At 40.1% G+C, this 18657-nt stretch overlaps 1 protein-coding gene across 3 annotated transcripts in view; it reads left to right on the forward strand.

Annotated features, from left to right (window-relative positions):
• Positions 1 to 18657, forward strand: part of PPFIA2 (PPFI scaffold protein A2) — a 578892-nt gene that overhangs the window by 228645 nt on the left and 331590 nt on the right. The gene's annotated exons all lie outside the window — the stretch shown is intronic.

Genomic DNA, 18657 nt, shown 5'->3' on the forward strand with positions numbered 1-18657 from the left:
CCAGGACCCTGAGACTGACAGTCCCCAGGAACAATGGGGAGAGGCCAGTGTTCCACGTCAGCCTGAATGACAGGGCGAGCAGGCTAATCATGGAGTCAGGAAGCCAGGGGGGGTCCCATCCTCCGTGTGAGCTGGATTTGCCTGGGTCAGACAGAGTGGGGCTGAGCTAAGGAGAAAGCAGGGGCCCAAGCTGAGCTGGGGAGCAGAGCTGGGCCAAATCCAGAGAGAGCAGACCCTGTCCTGGGAGCAGAGCTGCAGCCCCAAAGCCAGAGGCACAGCCCACAGAGAGCAGACTTGCCCTGGGAGCAGAGCTGCAGCAACCAGAGCCAGAGGGGCTAGAAAAGCAGCCCAGGAAGCAGGTCAGTGCTGGGAGCAGAGTCACAGAAGCAGCCTGCAGAGCAGACCTGTCCTGGGAGCAGAGCTGCAGCAAGCAGAGGCAGAGGGGCCCAAGAAGCAGCCCAGGCAGCTGGAGGCAGAGCAGCAGCAGCAGTGCAGAGACAGAGTGGTGGAGCTGGGGCTGGAGCAGTCTGGAGCTGGGTGCAGTGAGCAGCTGGGGAGACCGAGGGGGACCCTGGGCAGCAGGCCCAGCACAGGGAGACACCTCAGCCAAGATGTTCTGCTGGCCAGGCTTGGATCGTAACCCCGACAGGGCGGGGGCGACACTGGGAAGAAGGGTTCTGCCACTTAGCGCCTGAGAGCGTGTGGCCACCACCAGAGCAAGTGTCCAACCCGCAGCATCCCTACAGCACAGCCAGGGCCTGAGGAGGAGGCCTGGGACTTACAAGGAACAGACTGAACTGCCCTGACATTCCAGAGTCACTGTTTGTGATGTTCCCTGCCACAGAGCGGGGTGATGTGTTTCCTTTATCCTTTCCCATTTTTCCTTATTCTTTTTAAAATTAATTGTTGATTAAATAACTTGCATTTGCTTTAACTTGTATGTAATGGTCAGTGGGTCAGAGAAGTGCCCAGTGCAGAGAGAGTACCCAGGAGTCGGGACACCCTAGCCCCTGTCTTAGGTGAGCGCAGCAGGGTTGGGGGTCGAGCCCCCCAGGAATCCTGGGCCCAGCCTTGTTGGGGTTACGAGGATTCTCCCAGACAGGAGAGTGGAAGGGGAGTCCTCAAGGGCAGGGAGGCCACTGGGTAAAGGAAGTGGGAGCGAGGATTCAGATCCTTTCGCTAGCCCACTTCACCGGGGTAGTGCAGAAGCCAGGAAGGTTCCCCATAATAGCGGGACTATTCCCCCACTTACATATGTTTCCTCCTCCCTGCTCAAGTCTTTTTTATATTTTATCTCTCATGCCCAAATTGTAACTTATTTATGACCTTCTTTGTTTGTGCAGTTGGTCAGCATAAATTCACTCTTCGGAGCTTATCTTATCTATTTTATCATTTACTGGGCTTTCTGTATCCTCCCTAAACTTCCCAGTGCCTGGCTGTCTCTCCGTTACAAGCCTTGCTGTTATAACTCTTGGTAGGCACATTCCTGAGGTGGGGGTGCCTTAGCAGCTGAGCATTCTTTTTTATTAATTTTAGTGGTGACATCTCTGAGTTTCACCTCAGGCTAACCAAGGCTAGTTTAGTATGGGGCTGAGCTAAGTCCCAGGCCTACAGAACAGAATTCACCTATAAATGTTGCATGTGCTCGGCCCAGCATGTGATGCGGTGTGAGAAAGGGCACTAAACTGTGGGCTTGTACGGTAATGGCATCAATTCTGGCTTTTGACCGGTAGCTGGGGATATTTACACACTTTTGATCAGAAAAAACGGAATGCCTTTTCTGGGATCTGAAAATTTATTTTCAGTCACCTTTTGCAAACCCTTTAGACATAGTCTGTGGACCCCCAGGCATCCCCAGCCCACAGGCTGAAAACCACTGCTTTAGGAGAAATGGGTTGAGCAGAAAAAAAATCTAACGCTTTGATGAACACAGGGATAAATGCACGAGGCAGAAACATAATATCTTAACCCTTTCTTGAAAGAGAATGACCCTGAAAAACCAACACATTTGAGATTTTTCCCTTGCATTCCAGTATCATGGGAACATTTTGTTATTGCTTTCTATTATGCACACTATTTAATTTTGCAGTGTCCGACAGAATCAAGATATTTGAAAAACAGGATAAATGAAAAAATAATTTGATAGACAATACCCCACATCTATGCTGGCTTGTTCTATAAATCCATGTGAGCACACAAGATTGTTTCACATTGAAAAACACATTAGAACTGACTAAATGGGTCTGACTTTGATCTTAGTATCTCTACTTTTACATTGGCACAACTCCATTGACTTCAAAGGAGTTATTTCTGATTTTTACCAGTGAAACTGAGAAAAAAATCAGGTCCCATTTCTTCATAACCTTATATCTTCTGTAGCTCTAAAGTAATCTGATCAAAATGACAATGTAAAAGCCCAATCGTACAAAATCCTAATTAGGTGAGAAGTTTGTACTCATGCAAAAAGTGCCATTCACTTCTTTGGAACTGCTTGTGTGAGGAAGCGTTTTGAGGATTGAGCCCCACACAAAGACAGCGTTTTTTCTTTATTTTAATTATGAAGGACATTGTGAAACTATAGTATTGCAATATTGTAGGTAATCTGGATCTTATACTGAACTCTTCTAAATGTATGTTCCAAAGAATGCAAGTGAAAATGAATGTGATGCAAACCCACAGTTAATTGGGTCAGCTCCTTTCACACAAATCTGATCACATGATATTGAGATTTCAGCTTTGAGTTATGATCTATAATAAGAGATGTTTAAAAAATTCTAATAAACACTTGTTAAAACAAGAGTGCTTAATTACTGGAAATTAATTTACCAGATAATGGGAACTTGCAGGTAACCTGATGTTGTTGTCTCAACAGAAGATACAGTATTCCTCATCCTGATTTTAATAATATAAAAATCAGGTTGGTTATGACCTCTCATATAAATAGGTCTCATATAAAATTATTTATTAGAATATAGAGAAATTATAAATTTCAGTCATCAGAAAATTACCTGAAATATTCATAACGTGCACACTTTCGGATCAGATAGATGTTCAACAACAAATGTTAGTTATATTAATGATAAAAACTGCCAAGTTTCTGATTTGTAAATTATTAGCCATGTGTTCCACCAGTGTTAATTATGTATTCCTCTGATGTGCACATATGCATATGTTACTAAAGTTCACCATATCTAGGGAGAATGTGAATAAATATACATATGGTAATATTCTTCATAGGCTTAAAACACTTGTTTTATGTGGATCGTTTGCTAATGTTGTAGTAAGAGAATATATCATATTTACAAACATTATTTTGTCAGTATTCCATACTGTGGATAATATAGGAAGGGTGATCTTTTTGGTAGTCAGGTTTATCTGGATTTTTCTTTTGTGACATTCTGTGACAATTTAGAAGTGTTCCTAATTCCAAAATAGTGTTCATGAATATTTATTTATCTTAATATCCAAAGTGCAGGTGATTCTGCACTTTTTAAAAAAAAATGTCATATGTAACCAGTTTCAGTTTTTTTTATTGCATACTGGTAGATGTACTATCTCTCCCTCTCTCTCTCTCATGTACTCACACTCACACAAACACAGTAGCATATATGGTTAGGGCAGTAGTCCTGCAAAACTGTACACTCCTGAGGGAACCTTAGTCACATAAAATGTTCCATTGTAGTTAACTCTGTAGGTTAAAATCAGTGGGACTACTCTCATGAGTAAGACTTTGCAGGATTTGTACTTATTCAACCTTTAAAAGCGTTCATCATCTTGTCTCTGATGGAGTGGCAAGTCCATTCAGAGTCACTTGAATATGTCACTTAATCTCTTTGCCTCAATTTTTCCTAGTGGAGAAATGGGAATGACAATACTTACCTACTTTGCAGGCATCTTCTGAGGATTGAGTGATATATTTAATCATTTTTTGAACTTGAATTACATTTAAAATAAATAGCAACAATTAAGTATTGGGACAATAATTTATCAATCATATTTTGTCAACACATTTTTTGTGGGGCCTAACCAGTTTATTTTAACATTATTTAAAGATGAAAAGTGCTACATAGATACTAATGATTATTAATTGTTTGAAATCTTACCAGTTTGGGCTGTAATGCTTTCAGATCTCAGATCCTGAGAGGGCCAAGACTGCTTTATAGTACTGCAAAACAAATACATTATGTTGCAGGAAGTGGTGATTTTATAGGTGATACTTGTATCTGAGTCAGTTCCAAGTGCTGGGGAACGCATTGTCTTGTGGGATTCTCCATTTTTTAACTGAGAAATAAACTCAAGGTACTGAACCTTTTCAATATCCCATGGCACTTTACACAAGAGCAACAATGTCTTCAACTGATGTCCTGGCAAAATTCTAGTTTGAGTTCTTAGATTCTCCAGTGTAAGTTGCAGAATAAAAACAATAATGCTTAGCATTTAGGGCTTTTCATCTACAGATTTCAAAGTGCTTTGCCAAGGTGTATATAATTATTAGAGCTGGGGATTTCAATTTAGCAGGAAATTTCGATATTTCAAAGCTTGGTTTTGTTCCAAGTTGGAATGAAACCAAATTTTTTTAAAGTTCTTATGAACTGGAAATCCTCAAAAATTATAATTTCAGAAACACTGATACATGGTGTTTTTGACATGAAATGTGCTCTCCAGGACCTGACAGCTGCTAATTGAAATTGGCATTTTTGCCATTTTCACTCCTGCTGTTCATTCTACATCCGCCACTCCCAGGGTGGTATTCAGTAGCAATGGTGAAACTGACAAGAATGTCAATTTCAGTCAGCAGCTGCTGGGACTCCCAGGATCTGTGGCTCCAAGGCAGCTATGCCATGCAGACTGCCCCAGGACTAGGGACATTAGGGCTTCCAAATTCCTGGGCCAGCCACACAATTGGGCAACCATGGTGCCACCTGGTCAGGGAGTCTGGAAGAAATGGCTGCGGTTCCCAGCCGGGGCAGTCTGCATAGCAGTGCTAAGCCAGAGCCACTGACCCTGAAAACCCATCCTAGAACCTCCATGTTCCCAACTGTGTACCAAGGAGCCTGGTATGGCCGGGCTGCCCCAGAACCATGGGGTAGTCAACATAAGAAGGCTGCTGCCCTAGATCCATGAACCACTGAAGCCTGGGCTCCCCGGCAGCATTCCAGGCAGGTTTTCATCGGAACACTGCTGGTGGTTCAACAAAAGTTTGCTGAACCCAAACCTTTTTTGTGATGCGTTTCAGGCTCAATGAACTGGCATTTTAAATTTCTGACCAGCTTTAATCATTAGTCCCATTTTATAGACTGGGAAACTGAGTTGCAAAGAATATAAGTGATATGCTGTAAGTCTCGAGGCAATTTGATGGAAGAGTCTAGAACCTGGGTCTGCTGATGTAACGCCGTCAGACCCCGGTCATCAGCGGGCAGGATCAAACCTGGCAGCTAAATCCGTAAGCCTCTATCACATGAGCTAAAAAACACATGGCAGTTAGCTTAGGCTGTAGCAGACTCATTCATCTCTAAGTGGTCTTGGTGCTACTAGATGGGACAGAGCACCACACCCAGGAGGTGTGTGGGTTACATACTTTCCCTAGCTGAGAAAGTGTGTCCCAAGCTTCAGAGACTTCCCAGTTGATATCCCGGACAATCCCCAACTTGTAATGCCTACAGACCCCAGTCATCGGTGGGTAGGATCGAATGTGGGACCTCTGGAGCAAAATGCATGAGTCTCTGCTGCATGAGCTAAAAGCCACATGCCTATTAGCTAAAGCTGTAGCAGACTTATTAATCTCGAAGTGGTCTCGGTGCCACTAGATGGGACAGAGCACCATATCCAGGAGATGTGTGTGTTACACTGGCTCGCAGCTTGGATCCTAATTGCTAGATCATGCTGACTTCCTCTTCATTTCATTGTCTAAAGTACTGATTGATATGTCATGTTTCATGCCAGAGTGAGCTGCATCTGAACTGGGGATGAACCTTAGTATTCCCTTAGTATAATAGTACTTAAATATCAGCTGGTAAAGGGCATTATAACCTTTTCTGTTTGATGAGAACCAGTTAAGTCAAAGCTGAGGACTCCTGCAAAGCCATTTAATTGTACTCCTGATTCACCTTGTAATCTCCTTTCTCTCTCATCATCCCCAACACTTTCCCCCAAACTATTTCTGTTGTACCTTTTGGGGATGTTTGGTCCCATGGAGGGAGAGGTAATAGGGAATATATCCAGACATGGTGTTCATTTCATGTTTCTGTAGAGAACTAGGGGAATAATGAATGGCAGTTTCCTGTTAAACAGAACAAAGGGAAGAACATGCAATGTGTTTCTTTGTCAGGGCCATGATGAAGGGGGAGCTATCCCAATTCCCTGTGGACTCAAACTATCATCACACAGCTGTATCAGAGCACACCATCTATTTGTGCTGTGGAGCCTGAATAACAAATATCAGACTAGCATTTCTCCTGTCTCTGTTGGGGACATTGGGACTCAGTGTCCTAAGGTTCTCCAGGTTGCAGATCTGGCAACACTTTCATGTTATGCAGAAATTGCAAATACATTATTTTCTCTTTTCCAATGTACACAAATCGTTTCCTGAAAATAAGTTCTTGATTTGAGAATATATCTGATTAAAAAATAATGGCTCTGAATTGCATTTCAGTGGCAGATATATTAACCATCATGTTACATATTCTTCTAATACTTAGAATAGCACCAGTAAGTAACACCAATAATGGATAGTGCCCTTTCAGGTTTCTAAATCATTGTGAATCAGTGTCTTGTTTTAATCTGGCATCAGGGATGATGCAGTCTGTACTAAATTTAGTACTTCCACTTCCATTTGCAGTTGAAATATGGCCAAGTCCCATGTTAATGCTGGACAGGGAAAAAAAATTGCTTCCAAGCATTCTAGGATAACATGGCTACACTAAAAAACATGAGCATAAATACTAATTATTGTCATTAATACTATGCGTTATGTTTTCTGTTCAAATTATTACTAATGTACTAATGTTAATATGGTATAGGAATTTTTAAAGCCTTTGTGTGGTGCAGCTGTATTTCTTTTTCTATTCCAAGAGTGATATTATCCATTTAAAGCATATTAAATTTAGGAAAACATTACAGTAGGTTAAAAGAGGCATTCCTTTCTTATTTAAATTGTTGTCAGATCCTCATGGAGTGATTTTCTATTCCTAGTCTAATCACCATAATATTTTATTTTGCAGAGCAGGTTCTGGATTCACTTATATGCTTTTGTTTATGTCCACAATTTATGAAGTATTCAAAAAAGATTGTATGTATCTGAAGGGTTTTATGCAGCACGTCATGTTGCTGTGTGGGTGAACAGAATCCTGATTCTATGGGGGAAAATAATATAGCCAGTGTTTTACCCGTTAGCACTCTTTGTTGCTGATTCTTTGGATGCTTAGATAAGTGTTGCTATGGAAATGCTTTAAATTCTCAGTGTATTTTTTTCCATAGCAGCCAGTGAAATTTGTTAGGTTCAATTTTTGGATGTTAGTTGACAACTATGTTGTATTTTTTAGTTTATATTGATAAAGTCTACTTTAGGGCCAAACCATAACCAGGGATAGCCCATGTAATTTGGCTGTGCGCCAAGGTCTGCTGCAGGCACTGGGGTAAAGAATCCTCCCACACCCAAACCAATCTGTGGCCAGTACTACAATCCCCAGGCTTCAGCCGTCTCCAGAGACCCTGTGCTATACCACAGGGAGAAAGCTAGATGGACCTGCCTGGTTAGTTTTCCCTCTTTTCCTCTGTGCATAGGTTTTTTTTTTGTTTGTTTTGTTTTTGTTTTTTAATTGACTTCCTGCTGAGGCACAAGCACTTCACCCTGTTTGTGCAACAGCCCCAAGATATCACAGACCTTTCAGAGGGACACAACCATTCCTTCTCACTCTTGTTAAAGAGATATCGTGATGGATAAAAATAATGGACACAGCCTGCTTTGTCCACCAGTCTGAGTCTGGAAAAGTTATTATTCAAAGAGTCAAGGGTCTATTACACCTAGAGATGGGTCTGACTTGTATAGAGACATTTGAGGGATATGGGAGCTTGTCTCATCCTACTAGGGAGGAGCAAAATGCACGTTCCAGATCCAAATTTTCCCAAAGTCTTTGGGTTTTGCACCTATGATTGCAGCTCACCCTATCGCTGGTGATAAACTGGTGCATATACTTATTAAAAACTAGGATAAAAATAAATAACCACATTTTTATCTCTGTACACTTTGGTTTGATTAGGAAAGCCTGGAGAAAGGCAATCCTGAGCCTTCTGTCATTCTCCAGAAATATTTAATTGTTCATTTATATAAATCCAAACACTTCAGCTATTTTCATTACAATTTTTATTTTATTACTTTAGTTCCATTAACAACAGTTTTAATAAAAACTCTTGTATACAACAGCCAGATTATGAACTTGTACTACCTGACTCTGTTATTGCAGGACTTGATCTTACAAACAGTTCTTTGGGTGGACCCTGAGCCTGCACAGACATGATTAGATGATTGTGTATCCTACTTAGTAGTGTATGATTATGGAACAGGTTAAACCAAAGGCCTTCCATGTTTGTCTTTTCCTTTCTCACTTTCTTGTGGCTATCAAGTTACCATTATACTGTATATTCGGTTTCTCTCTCTGGCCACAATAATGGTTCCTTTTGGATCCTCTTGCTTCAAGCCATCCATGCTTTGAGAGTTTCTGCTCTAAAAAGTTTGTAAAAAGAAGAGGAGTACTTGTGGCACCTTAGAGACTAACCAATTTATTTGAGCATAAGCTCTTGTTCTTGTTAACTGCTGGAAATGGCCCACCTTGATTATCACTACAAAAGGTTTTCTTTCCCCTCTCCCCGCCCCCGATAACACCCATTTTTTCATGTTCTGTGTGTATATAAGTCTCCTCACTGTATTTTCCAATGAATGCATCAGATGAAGTGAGCTGTAGCTCACGACAAATAAATTGGTTAGTCTCTAAGGTGCCACAAGTACTCCTTTTCTTTTTGTGAATACAGACTAACATGGCTGCTACTCTGAAACCTAAAAAGTTTGTGTATCTTTTACTGGTCTGGGGCCTAGAATCCTGATGTACTCTTCTGAAATTGAATCTTCTAGTTTGCCAGCAACACATGACTGTCATTTTGTATGAGTAATGGTTTTCTTGGTTTTGATGGCAAAACAATATACCTTGAAATTTCCCAAGCTGAGCAGATAGTTTCCTACCAAACCTAGAGAAGAGGATTAAAATTTACCTTTTTGAAAATGAGAAAGTATATTTAGAGAGAAGATATTCCATTTGAGATTAAAGATAATTTTATAGAATCGTTTGGCTGCTGTGTTGCAACCTATTTGATTTTATATACATGTTTAAATAGAAAGGAAGAAAACTTTAATTTAATAGAAAATGCTGTCATTTTTTTCTTTAAGAAGAGTTTAAGATAACTTTTCTTTAGTGAGACTATCCAGAATAGTCCTCCTTAGTAGCTTTACATATGATTAAAATGTGACTTTCAGTGAAGTGCATTGCAATCTTTTACCACTGATGATTGACAGAAAGTAATATAGCTTTAGTCTTGGTTTTCTTTATCGGCAATGCTCTTTGGGGATCCTGTATGTATTTTTGCTGAACATCTGTCATAGCTGGTGTTTTAATTTCTTACAAATGGAAAGATTTGTTTACATTTGAGAAATTGAATGCTCTTTTTAAGCAGAATAAATGTACATGTTGATGTGACTGCGGCCCTTAGATGTTCTTTAAAAAGAAATGAGAGCTTTTTAGCTGCTCTTCCGTATCGCGGGTGCATATGTTCTTTCAATGGATCTTTTCTGTGGCACACTATAGGGGAAAATAGCAGCCCAATTCCCCCATCAAAGCTGATTTAAAGAGGGATCATCTTCTTTCTAGTACTAAAATTATGCTCTGTGTTATAGTCTTCTGGAAAGGAAACGAGAGAGACGAGGGTTCTGGGGCTGCTTCCCCGCACTCACAGCATGCTGCTTCTTGTAAGGGAAGAAGTGCTTGCTGCTCTGCTCCTCCCACTGCCTCTGTTTTTGGGTAGTCTCCTCTCTAGGTGTGCCTCTCTAGCTGCTGCTTACAGCTTTCTCAAGCCACATGAGTGTGAACTCGGAGTGATTCTTGACATCTGGCACTTGCCCAAAGGATTCCGAATATCAGCGAAGAACCTGACCGAAGTCTTGTCAGGTTCACGCTGCGGCTGCTTGGCAGAACCACGAGCAACAGCAGTTGCTAGAACTGTCTGTGGCATCACAAGCACAACATTGCATCTTTTTATAGTCCCTTCACATTTGGAAGGTTATTTCTGCAACGATAAGCCCTAGGAATTTTTAAGTCAAATTTTAATTCTACAGAACTCAGGAAAAGGGAGTAAGGCGAGGTACTGAGACTTGGTGGTTCCTATCTGCTCCCAGCCCATCCCCACCTCTCTGGGTCCCCCGCTCCCGTCTCTTCGGCCCCATCCTTTGCTCCAACACCTCTGGGTCACATTCTTGCCTCTGCACCTCCCTGCCGGGCATGTGCTAGTTTGGGGAGCAGGAGGCAGAGCTTCCACAATATGTCCCTGTGGGGGCACTAGTCCCTCTCTCCCCCGTTCCTCCTCCCTGACAGAAATAAGTGGCTTAGGCTCCTATACTCATCAGGGAAAGTGAGTAGATTATCAATTGTGTGTGTGTGTGTGTCTGTGTGTGTATATCTATATATATCTATTAGGGCTGTCAAGCGATTAAAAAAATTAATTGCGATTAATCGCACTGTTACACAATTATGGAATACCATTTATTTATTTTGGATGTTTTCTACATTTCCAGATATATTGATTTCAATTACAACACAGAATACAAAGTGTACAATGCTCACTTTATATTTATTTTTATTACAATTATTTGCACTGTAAAAAACTGAAGAAATAGTATTTTTCAATTCACCTAATACAAGTACTGTAGTGCAATCTCTCTTTATCATGAAAGTTGAACTTACAAATGTAGAATTATGTACCAAAAAATAACTGCATTCAAAAACAAATCAATGTAAAACTTTAGAGCCTACAAGTCCACTCAGTCCTACATGTTGTTCAGCCAATCGCTAGGACAAACAAGATTGTTTACATTTCCAGGAGATAATGCTGCCTGCTTCTTGTTTACAATGTCACCTAAACGTGAGAACAGGCGTTCACATGGCACTGTTGTAGCCAGTGTTGCAAGATACTTAGTGCCAGATGCGCTAAAGATTCATGTCCCTTCATGCTTCAGTCTCCATTCCAGAAGACGTGTCAATTCTGATGATGGGTTCTGCTAGATAATGATCCAAAGCAGTGCGGACTGACACATGTTCATTTTCATCATCTCAATCAGATGCCACCTTCAGAAGATTGATTTTCTCTTTTGGTGGTTAAGGTTCTGTAGTTTCTGCATCAGAGAGTTAGTCTTTTAAGACTTTTGGAAGCATGCTCCACACATTGACCTTCTCAGATTTTGGAAGGGACTTCAGATTCTTAAACCCTTGGGTTCAGTGCTGTAGCTATCTTTAGAAATCACACTTGGTACCTTCTTTGTTTTGTCAAATCTGCAGTGAAAGTGTTCTTAAAATGAGCAACATGTGCTGGGTCATCATCCGAGACTGCTATAACATGAAATATATGGCAGGCTGTGGGTAAAACAAAGCAGGAGACTTACAATTCTTCCCCAAGGAGTTCAGTCACTAATTTAATTAACACATTATTTTTTTTAATGAGCATCATCAGCATAGAAGCATGTCCTCTGGAATAGTGGCCAAAGCACGAAGGGGCATATGAATGTTTAGCATATCTGGCATGTAAATACCTTGCACTTTTGTAGCTGGCATTGCCATTGAAATGCATGTTCTCACTTTCAGGTGACATTGTAAATAAGAAGCAGGCAGAATTATCTCCTGTAAATGTAAACAAACTTGTGTCTCTTAGCGAGACTGAATAAGTAGGACTAAGTGGACTTGTAGGCTCTAAAGTTTTACATTGTTTTGGTTTTGAGTTCAGTTATGTAACAACCAAAATCTACATTTGCAAGTTGCACTTTCACCATAAAGAGAACACACTACAGTACTTGTATGAGGTGAATTGAAAAACACTATTTCTTTTGTTTATCATTTTTACAGTGCAAATATTTGTAATAATAATATAAAGTGGCATTGTCAACTTCGCATACTGTGTTGTAATCAAAATGAATATACTTTAAAATGTAGAAAAACATCCAAAATATTTAATACATTTCAATTTGTATTCTAATGTTGAACACTGTGACTAAGCTGCGATTAATCGCGATTATTTTTTTTGAGTTAATCACATGACTTAACTGTGATTCACTGACAGCCCTAATATCTCTATCTAGATATATGCACTTTCCAGACGCAGTAACCTGTTAGTTGCTATCCTTAAATGTAATGCTGTGCAGCAAGGATATGCCACTGGGGATGGAATAAGGACATACCGTTACTATACACACGTTCCTTCGCCTACTGTCCTCCTTCCACCTCCCCACCCCCAAATAAAAATCAAATAGAACTACATACCTATGTTTGTACAGTGGACAGCCAACATAATGGAGCCTAGTCCTGGGAAGTAGCATAATGTAAATAATTACTACCAATAGTAATCGCTATAGGAAAATAGCCAAGAACATAACAATCCTCCTGAATATCAAGGATCTGGGAATTCTGAAGCACACTCATGACAATTTCTTCCAACAAGATTAAGAGAATTTTGTTAGCGTTTCTTGTTATTTTTCCAACAATATTTTTCTGTAGAATTCATTTGTTGGTTGCAGAATTCTAAAAACTCTGAAAACCTGCTACCTGTGTATGTACCTGTATAATTTTATTATAATAAAACACAACATACACACACAGACCCAATTAGAATCTGCTGTTAACTTCTCTGCCCTCTCCCATCATCCTATATTGTCCTCCTAGATTTTGCGGTTTGTGAGAGGTCACAGTACCGAAGAAAAGAAAAGTCAAAGTGGAAGCACTTCCCTCTCTCTTCTCCTGGTTATCTGAGGGGTTCAAGAACCTAAGTTACAGGAAAGGTTATGGGTCTAGGAGCAGGAGGCAGCTGGAGCTGATTCCATCAGGACCAGCTGTTTTATACAGGAAGGAGAAGGGAAAGAGGCTACCTTGATCACAGGAGAAAACAAGCTGGGTTGTTCAGAAGCCTAGAGTTTAGAGGTTTTCTGTTTGTTTTAAAAACTATAGTTTATATCAAAAAATAGCTTGATTTTAGGACTTTGTGGAGCAGTTGTGTGCCCCTGTGATACGCTTATACCAATATTTCTGCACAGTATCAGATTTCAGGTTTGCATCTCAAGAGCATGGAATTACTGTTGTTTGGACTTATTAGCTATTGGCATTAGAGAGAACTTTGATTGGATTTGCTTAGGAGGAGGAAATTGACTCGTAAAAAAAGAAAACAAAAATCAAGATTTCTAGTCACTGGTGAGCTTCTCAAAGGACCCTATCCTTCACCACATATAACATTTTGTCAATTGTTCAGCAGTACTCCTGGATTCATCTCCGATGCTGGGCACTCACATAGCAGCTTCTACAACTAACACTTTCTGCCAGCTGTGGTTGGCTAGGAGACTCCTTCCCATCCTGGTGGATGATGACCTTGTTTTGGTTATACATGCCTTTGTCACCTCCTGCCTGGACTACAGCAATGCAATATACAGGGCACGAAGCCAAGAGCCTCTCGGAATCTCCAACAAATACAGAGCAGTGGAGCATGTCTCCTCAGTAATATGGGCTTTCACGAGCACATTGTACCTGTTCCCTGATATCTGTGCTGACTTCCCATAGGATATAGACTCATATTTAAGATCTTCATCCTTATCTGCAAGGTACTCAGTGCTTAGACCGAGCAAATCTAAGAGATCTCCTAGATCTCTGGAATGAAGAAAGTGGCTGACCACCCTATTCCTCCGGCACGATGGAGCTTTGCCATAAAGGTGAATCTCATCTGGGCAGGAGACAGAGCTTTCTTGGGAGCCAGTCCAAGACTGTGGAATGAACTCCCTCAGGAACCAAGGACTGTCAACAGACCTCGCCATCTTTTGTTCCAAGGGCAAGATGCACTTCTTCAACCTTGCCTTGTCTAACAGAAACACACAACAGCATGTACATTTAAATAAAAACCCGACCAAAATAAAACACTATGGAGTACACACAATTCACTCACTGGGGAAAGGATGAGGGATAGAAAAAGCCATCTGTGATGCATGCTAATCATGTCATATATTGCACGACTGTAAAGTCCTCAAATACTGCAGTGATGAGTGGTATGCAAATCAGTGTAGAATTGAATATGAAATTCATTTTGCTGTATCTAGTGTTTAGGTCAGTGAAATCAGCAAATTTAGTTGCTACCATCTTTAATCAAAGTCCTTATTTCACTTGGGTCATCAGGCAATGAAATGGTGGACATACTAACTATTCTTTTCTCTTCCAATTTCCTTCTTCTCTGTAGCATCAAAGTTTTAAATGAGACTTTTCCCTGCCTCTCTCACCCAAACTAAGAAACAAGGTCAGGATTAGATTCTGTTCTTCATGACTACTCAAAGTTAATAAGAATGTCACAGGAGAACTCAAATGAGTAGATTTATTTTTTTGTAAGGGACGCAATTGATTTATATATCTATGCTCAGGAAAAGGTGGGGACGTATGTCTAATGTGGATTAAATCCTTCTTGCCCAATATATTGCTGAAAAATCAACATTTTCCATCTGTGCAAAAATACTACCCTTGCAGTGCTGTCAGGGTCACAGAGACCTAGGATTTTATCTGCTGATTAAGTGGTAATTGTACACGTCAGAGCTACACTAGGGCAGTTTAAAACAATGCTCCCAATTTTTGCAAGATTTTTTTTTAACATGGACGTTCCAGTGTTGGATGTGTTTATGCCTTACACACCTGTCAAGTTTCTAAGATATTTGCCTAAAGTGTGTTTTTTCCACAAGCCCTGTGTATGGGGCAGTACGTAACTGTGTTGCCCTGGAAGTAGACTGGGAAGCAGATTTTGACTCCATTTCCCCCTGCTCCAGGTGGGAACATATTCTGCTTCAGCCCTATACCTGCAGAGCTGTGCTGCCCAATGCATTGTGGGAGAGGAAGAGTCAAAGCTCCATCCATTGCCTGCCTTTTTCCAATCACATGCACAGCCGGTGAGGAGTTGATCTCCTCTAGGTGCTGCTACTGCTACCCATGGAAATGAGTTTGAGTATGGAGAGGTGTTTTATGCTCAGACCCCTTTGCAAGGGCATAGGCTAGGCCACACTATGGCTTCAAATGATGAGATGCAATAAAAGATTTTAGTAATTTTGAATCAAAAAGTTAGACAGCATTACTTACTTTGACATTGAGTCATATTTCCCATGACTGTAAAGGCAAGACAGAAGTGCAGAGGAAAGTAAGATTGTCAATTAAATGTCTGTGCACCCCCTTAGAATTATTTCAGTAAAATAACCAGCTATTTCTTTTATATTTATAGGTTACTCCTGTAGTTAATTGTAGCTGGATTATTAATGTTTATTATTTGTAATAGGATAGTGACAGGAATCCAAACAGCCATGAGGCTTTTGTTTTGCTAGGTTCTGTACAAAATGTTGTAGATGTGGTCTGTGTCCCAAAGAGCTTCAGAGGATTTTTTTGAGTCAAGGAAGAGATCCAGGCTAGAGGAGTACATCATTTTCTTCTGCGATAAGAGTAATACAGGTAGTTTATGTCATATATGTATACTTTTCAACTCTACCATCTACATAGGGTTTTCGTTATTGGGGAATTTCTTTCCACTCTCCTATAGGCTTTCTCTTACCTTCCCTAAGAAGGGCTACTGCTCCATAACAAAATTTCAAAGAGAAACTTAGGCCTTTTTTACATTGGGGATTTGCCACAATTTCAGCCATTAGCATAATTGCACCGGTGCAAGCCACAAACGGAGGCAAACAAGACATGAGTTGCACTGGCGAAGCTTATTCTGGATTAAAACAGGGGTATTGTTTCATACTTGAGTGGAATGTAGAAAACACATGAATACTAGTAGGTGCTTTTTCAGGTGGTGTGTAATGGAATCTTATGTTCAAGGACTGAGGTGACAGGGAAATTTGTGGGATTTGGGATTTGTAGAGTGCAGTAAACCGTGAAGTGATATGATTTGTTAAGGGTGGAGTTACAAATTAGAGGAAATGGGGTTTGATGAGTATATTTATTATAAGGCATTAGCATCCTACTCTGCCTGAAGGGGAGTTTAGGACTATCCAGAAATGACTCTTATCAATGCATACCCCTACTTTACTAGTCAGTTCCTCTCATTAACCATTTGTGTCAGGTGGAGCGGGCATTCTGAACGTTGGAGTGACGGAGTAATAGCAGTAAGTACAGTAGCTCTTTCAGACTGGAAGGCCAATGACAAGGGGTGAAGAAAGAGAGAGATTAACAAGATTGCAGTTGGGTGAAGAAAAGCAGGAGGATAAATCAGACTCTCCATCCAAATCTGTACATATATCCCTCAAGCCTCTTGAACCTGACAGCTTTGTATTATGTGAAGATATCCTTTATTGCTTGTACTGCACATGAAAATTAGTTTGTGCATGGGTTATACAGTATTGCATGATTTCTAAATAAATGTATTATGAAAGAAAGAAAACTCACTACTCTGTATATATCTGCTGGTATGCATGGTGACGTTTTGATTCCATTGAGTAGAGAGCTAGCTAACCATTTCACTGTACTTTATTTCCTCTAAGTGGTTAATGCAAGAGAAATGGAGAGGCTGAAAATACTCAGTTTAAAATAGAAAACTCTATTGAGCTCTAAATTAATGGAGGTTGTTTTGTTATATCATAATGGTCTTTATTTTGAAGATTGAGGATAAATTAATGTTAGATTAAAGCTATTACTAAAATTTAGCCATCTGTGATTAAAGATATAATGAAAAAAATAAGAAACTGATGTGGACAATCTTGCATATTTAATTATTTTCAAATTATTTTTTTAAATTTGCAGATTGTCAAAGCAGTGTATTGTAATTTTAGCTCATTTTTAAATACTTCGAGTGAGAATCATTGTATTGATTCATATACAATTCAATTATAATAGATGATATAGCTGCAGTTCAGTTACGTAAGAGTATTTTCTTTATATGTATTTTTAAATTATGTTAAGGGAAAACAGAGCATATGTATAGGCTTCCTTTTTAGAGTGTATAAATCCAAATAAATATACAAACCAGAAACATTTATTTTCTCCAAAATAGGAATTAGTTTTAAGAGTAAATTAGCTTGCTCTGGAGAGCAACATTTACATATTTTTAGAAGTGACATTTAACTATTTTCTATTTAATTCTGTGCAAGAAGTGAATATCTTGCTCTCAAGGAGCATGTTTCTGTAAAATAGTCTTAGATAATGGCATAAAACCTTCCTGTTTCCTGTATGATTGGAAGCTTTACATAAGCATGGTCCCGATAGTAAATTCTGAGGTGTTTATTGATCTCACACAGTCATGGGACTTGATCATTCTGATGATTGTGACACTATAGTAGCCTCATACTCTGGCATAATTGAACAGTATGCTAACAAGCATATTTAAATGCAGTAGCAGATGTTAAATTTAGATAGGCTGTACACGCAAGTCACTATTCAGAATCTTAGGTAAAGTTCTAATTGTTATGCTTCACTGTACCTCCAGTCCTTTGCTACAGTGATTTAGTCATGAAGCCAGACAGCATATCACTTAATAATGAAATATGAATAGTGTTTGGCATCCTCTGAAAGAAAGAAAGAGAAATCCATGATAACAGATAGCAATTACTTTTAACCTGTAAAATCCCTAACAATTGTCTTTCTAGTTCTTGGAAACATTTAACTTGCTTTGTGCATTGTTTTTAGTTTTGAAGTTACTGGAAACATATATAAAAGGCCTAATTTAGGTATTTTGCCACATTTCCCCTGAAACTTCATGCAAAATGACGCTGTTAAAACATCATTGTGAGTTCATATCCTCCTTATTTGCAGCCCCATGTGCAGCTTAGTCCCACCAGTCAATGTCAAATGGATCAGGGAGTGCACATGCAAAATGGCTACGTCCCTTAACACAGGACAACCTACTTTGCCTCCTGGCCAGCTTTACTTCTGCTTTCCCATACAGAGCTCGCTTGTGCCTTCCTGGAGCTCTTCAACAACACAGGGAACACACCTGCTGCTGCACAGGGTATAACCTTTTTTCCTCCAGTGTTCCCATTCTGGTACTCAGGCCAGTGCATGGTGGGCTTGGCCCCACCTCCCCTCCATTCCCTTGAGATTACTGTACACCCTTGCATAGTAAGGAGGGAGCAGGCCCTGCACTCCTTCACGAAGGTATGCTCAGCAGTTTCTGCCTCCTCTCCCTCCCTCATCCTTCTTCCAGCAGACCAGTGAGCAGTTTGTCACACAACATGCAGCTGCTCTTCTGCTCTGCTGAAAGAAACTATGGTAAGTTCAAGCATGCTTAGAGACAATCCAGATTTAACATTTTATTATAAAATAAACAAAACAGACATTTCATTTATTCTTCCTACACTGGGATTCATTATTACCTGATGATACAAAGAAAAAATTAGAAGTAATG

This window comes from Eretmochelys imbricata, chromosome 1 (assembly GCF_965152235.1).
Source record: "Eretmochelys imbricata isolate rEreImb1 chromosome 1, rEreImb1.hap1, whole genome shotgun sequence".
Taxonomy (NCBI): domain Eukaryota; kingdom Metazoa; phylum Chordata; order Testudines; family Cheloniidae; genus Eretmochelys; species Eretmochelys imbricata.